This window comes from Pieris rapae, chromosome 12 (genome assembly GCF_905147795.1).
Source record: "Pieris rapae chromosome 12, ilPieRapa1.1, whole genome shotgun sequence".
In the NCBI taxonomy this organism is placed as follows: Eukaryota; Metazoa; Arthropoda; class Insecta; order Lepidoptera; family Pieridae; genus Pieris; species Pieris rapae.
In genome coordinates, this window is record NC_059520.1 from 8,991,953 (window position 1) to 8,997,952 (window position 6,000).

Here is a 6,000-nt window from a genome sequence, read left to right on the forward strand (position 1 = left end):
TTCTAACCTCAACTAATGGACTGTTAGGAATCATCATCATCATCAATCTTCCATGGGCAACCGTCTTAGGCCGGCTCTGCTGACAGCTTCCTTCAAAAAGAGGGTCGCCTAAAAATGGACTGTAAATACATAATATAAATACATAAATAAATTTCCTCACTCCCTTGTCTCTGTGACCCAAATGTCAGCTAGGTTACTCGTCGTTAATGTAACAGGTGAAAGAATTTTAAAAAATCTAGTTTTAGAGGCCTAGGATATATTATCAACTAAGGATGTTATTATCGAAGGCCAACTAAAATTTATAGACATTAACATATGAAAACAATGATAATGAAACATTTATACATACCTGAGACTATACACCTCCCAAACAAATTATAAATGTTAACTATATTTTTTAAGTATTCTTATACTTATTCTGAACAGAGACTCCAGGTTATGTTGGACGTCAAACATTAGTAAATTAAATGTCATAAACCTGCAACAGTTTAAAATTTAATAAAAGCTATAAAGATGCAAGGAACGAAGAATCTTTTTTACATAATAGAAAAGATTATAAACTCATCCATCAACTCAACTCATCAACAAATGGTTGAAAACCAGTGATACCTAAAAAGAAGATACAGAAAATAAAATACTTAACTTCTTTTGATTTACATTACAATTATTACACTATTATTTGGGTTAACGTAAAAAAACATATTAAAATATGCATAATATGCAAATCATTGTCTGTAAAACAGTTTAATGTCTAGCAGTTTCATTCTTGTTATTACACTTAATTGGAATTTGATATTTTCTTGGTCAATTAATTGTACGACGTTCTTGATTGTGATAAAATGTTTTATTTTTAACTAGCAGTCCACCCCGGCTTCGCTTCATCTATACACGGTTTTTTTTTTAATTTTGTAAACTTGTTCTTTATTATTGTGGAATAGTTTTTTGTTCTACCATCAATGGTTTTCGCAGCGCATGCGATGAAAGATATTCTAGAGACATTATTAACATCTAAAAATGTAACATTAGTCTAGTTTTCTTTTTTTGCAATTTAAACCTATAATGATAATGTAGCATTCAAATCGTGAAAGAATTCTTCAGTAAGTACGTTTTGAGCCAAATCGTTACAAACAAACTTGCCTCTTTATATATATAAGTATATATAAAATAAATTATATGGGTGTGAAAAATTATAATTTATGGAGTATATAAAATATAAAAACAAACCATTAAATACATTATGTAATAATTTATGTCTTACGTCGTAACCGTTTTTCACTTACTTTAATATATTAACAATTTTATGTAAACTTGACAAGATCATCGCCATACAGAAATTTCTAGTAAGTTTATAGTATTTTTATGTGTTACTTTTATGTACTAGTTATAGTGTGAAATATTACAGATTAATAACTTTATTAGTTTGAACAAAGTAAGCAGAATAATGACCATATCTGATAGAATAAAGTAAGGAACTTTCTGGAAACGAAACAAAATACTATCAAATTATCTTCGAGTTTCTTTTCGATACGAATAAATTGGTCTTCGGATCCCGTGTTAGGTGTTAAAGTACTATTTGCGAAATTACTCTTTCAATTAAACTGTTCTTCTGCTGACAGGAGATATTTGGTAACATCGTGTAACAAGAATGATAATCCATAAACAATAATTAACTATATATAGCTAAATATAATAATAATATAACTACAATACTGCAGAGCTAGTTCGTCTCTCTTTCTCTTTTCACTCGGTAGGTCATGTCTGAAAGTCGTGGTCAGCAAACAAACATCTGAAGCGGACAATATGTTTCCACCAGTTTTTTCTATTTTATGACAGTATAGGTTTGAGGATGATGTCTTTTACTTGATCGGTCAACAGGGTGAACGGCCATGTCATCTTTGGCCTTCTGCGTTACCAAGTACGATTGGTGTCTCCAGGTTCTCATCGCCTCGGTGCAACTGGTGTTACATTTTTAAAAAGGGTGTAGAAATCATCTAAATAACCTAAAAATACATCATCCTTAATTGAATTAAATTACACACAAATCTTCATCAATTTATAAAGACGGCAATTTATAATAATTAATGCCTTATAAATCTTCAATAACTAACATTTAAAGTGAAATAGTGCTGTCAGTTTTTCAATCTACAAAAACAGAAGCAGCTAACCAGTCTTCTAAACGATTTATATGACCAGTTTTAAAGAACATCATATACATAGTAAATTCAACTATACATTATAAGTATAGTTTAATTTAACTAATAAAAGACATGATTTAGGTTTGCTAAAATAGTTTAATAAACTGTGTTATATATACGAAATTAATAGTTACGAGTTTAATGTAAATAGTAAAAACCAATTCCATTATAATTGAATTTTATCATAGTAAATGAAAAAATACCAAAATCACAAAATCACAAAAGGTATTAAAAAGGCACATGCCGTCTTATGACTACAGATTTATATGGTTCGATTGCCGGCGAAACAACTTTTAGGTTTGGTAAACAAATATCTACTCGCATTAAAATTCATTTAACAAACTGCATGGCCATTGTTATTCTTCTCAAACAATTTTATTAAAGTAGCCCGTTTGCCCCCTGTTCTATAAAACAAAGTATGGCTTTCTATTTGTCTTCCTCAATTTCTTTTGTCATAGGAGGTAGACAAATAAAAAGAAGGGAAGATGATATGAAAAAATTGGCCTAAACCTACGTGGTTACGTAATGCTAGATACCGAGAAGAGTGGAAGCTCTTAGAGTCAAAGGTTCAAACAGAAATTATCCGGCTTGCGATGATGGCGATGATTGATTTTATTGTTTAATGTTAATTATTAGTAGGTCACATCGTTATATATAAGTGTTTACAATTAAGGCTATTATTATTATTACTTATAGTTTTGAATACTCTATTCACGATACGGCCTTCACTGCCAGTTCAGTTTCAACCCCATTTATGAATCGAGAGAATCGAGATATCGAGAATTACACAACATTAAAAAAAAAATCTTCTTGAGATGGCGAATCGCCCACCACCAGTGATGCCACTAAGAGTCCACGGGAATGTTAAAATAAACCCGTGAATTCTTCCAGTGCCATTGCCTGTGCATGGTGCGATATCTTCTTTCTTCGTTTTAGTTCATCTTCATTCTTGTTTCTTCTTTTAAAAGATGTAGTGTAAAATGTTTTTAAAATTTCTTTTTTATTCTGGTACTTTACTGTTACAGTTTTAAGGCTTTTTGAAACGGTGTATCAAAATCAAATAAAATACAAGTTAAATATTTTTTTTACAATTGTGTGTGGTTTGACATTGAAGCTGAAACAAACTTTGGCAGTTTACGACAGCACCTTTCAAATCTGTCATAATTTGTGCAAGTGACAACTGACATTAATCAACGTGACAGTTGAATGAATGAAACTATTTTCAGTCACCGTTCACTCGTGTTAACGCTCTCGCGTAATTCGGTAGATGATATCAAAAAGAATATAATTACAGCTGCATTTCGCATGTTCGATAAAATTCATTCGGTTGGAGCGATAATATCGCTAATTAATTATTAAGCAAACGCGCCGCGAGGCAATTTATTTCATAATTAATGGACATGAAAAAATGTATCCAATTTTCCCACCCATTCACTGAACTGAATACAGTAGGCGCAACGTTTTTAAATCATGACAAGTATTTAGAATAGATTTTCCGGCGTCCATAGGTCATGTTTTGAACGATGACAATTCAAAAAGCAAATTGTTAATTAAAACTATGCATTATAATAATAAAACTAGTAAATTAATGCTATTGGTACGGCATTTGTTATTTAATGATTTATTGAATTTACTATGTATATGATGTTAATTGTATTTATATGATAAACTTTCGATAATTATCAAGAAACTGGCACGTCTTAAATCACAGATTATCGGGATAAATTTATAAAACAGATTCAGAAAAAAAGAAATGACTCCAAGAATTACCTAGAACAACTCAAAAAGGGTTGTTTAAACCACTTTCAAGCTATTAATCCAAGCTATGGAGCAAGCCTGCGTTTCAGATACGGCTTTCATTAATTTTAATTACGCGCACGCGATAAAATCTCAATGGTCTCGAGTGTCGCACATATTATGATCAATATATTATGTCTACATGATGATTTAAAACTCACTGTTACGATAAATTGAGACATAAATATATAAGTGTCTGAAAGATTATCTAGAATAATATAGAAATGTATTTGATTTTTGTGTGTGTAATTATATTAACACATACATCTGTACTATGCTTAAAGCGAATTAAGAACTTGTATGTGTTAGGTGACGCGCGCTTGGCGTAGTGGCATAAACGGGCGTCTCTCAACCCTGAGGTCTTAGATTCGATTCCCGACTGTGCACCAATGTATGTGCGCATTTAAAATTCGAACGGTGAAATTTCTAGAACTAACTTGCAAAAAAATTCTATGAATCTATGAGAATATGCTTAATTTTTACCATTAACCAAAACATTATACCTACAAAACCCTCATTTAATGTATTATAATCAATAAAGTTGTTTATAAATATGACGATTATTTATATGATACTAATCCTTTGGATTGATTTGCTCCAGTTTAAATAATTTGTATGACTGAAACCTTGGCGATTAAAAAGAGTGTCGGAGAGTTTCTTGCCAATACTTCTTGCCCGCTCAACGCCCTTGACTTGCAAAGTAGTAAATTTAAATTTAGAATCAATTTAACATCTTTTCTATTGACGTTCATAAGTGTACTTGGTTACCTATATGAGTAAATTTGTTTTGAGTTCTAGTTTGATACATGTTTGTACTTTTAATTACTATTTCAATTTAATTAAACTATAACTCAAATATAATTAATAAATCCTATTTTTAATTTAACTTACTTATGAAATAACATTAACTTCCTTTATTTAAAGATAATTAGATAGCATATGTTTGTTATTTTCCAACAGAAGACAGCGCGGCGCAAACAACCAGTCTAAACATTCCTAGACACGATTCCGTCATGCAATTCCTATTAATAAACAAACGTGTTTTAAAAAGTATGCAGTATTTACAATTAATGGTTAATATCCTAATTTAATTTCAAAATCCATTAAGTAATACTGTTTTCAAATTATTGTATTAACTAAATTTATTGACAAAAGAGAAAAATAATAAAGAACCATTTGTATATCACGAACGTGGATCTAAATTATAATTTGATTTTGTAATACAGTCGTATATACATTCTTTCAGCATGCATATAATAATTCAAATTTATTAGTAGGAAACATATTTAATAAGTATAGAAAAATACTAAAATAAAAATTGAATTATCCTATAATAAAATTTGTTCCTAATTGAGGAATATTATACATCATTTATTTGCAAAGAAAGTAGTATTCACGTTACTTATAAAGAAAAGCGGGACCAGCCATGCAAATAGGCATGCAAAAGTCATATTAATAAGGACAGTTAGATTATATATTTGTTGGTTAAAAATGGTGTATCAATAAACTCCTAAAATAATAAGGAAGTCTCCTTATTAAATAAAATCAATGTTCTGTACGCAGAAGTTAACTAGGCCCCTCGCCAAGTGTCATTTTCGCCAAATCAGGTGCCAAGTTGATTTGTGTGTGATATAATTGAAATGTTTTAATTCTACTCATCTGTCTCGTTTTAGCACAACGTAAAAACAATTAGACAGAAAGAGACCAAGGAGTACATTTCTGAAAAGGCTGATTCTGAGTTATTTATGGTACATAAATATACAATATTTATAATGTACATAGGAATAATAATAATTAAAAAAATTAAATATTTGGTAGTGTACCTTTAACGCTGGCAGCGTATTTTCGCTTTATTACGATTGAATTCAGCGAAGACAGCAACAGCTTTAGTATCACCGGTACCATCTACCAGGCGTCAAGTGAACTTCTAAGTTACCAACCGGGTAGCTCTTCATTTTCGAGGATTTTTTTAATACTCGATAAAAAGGTCAACTGAAATAGCCGCTGT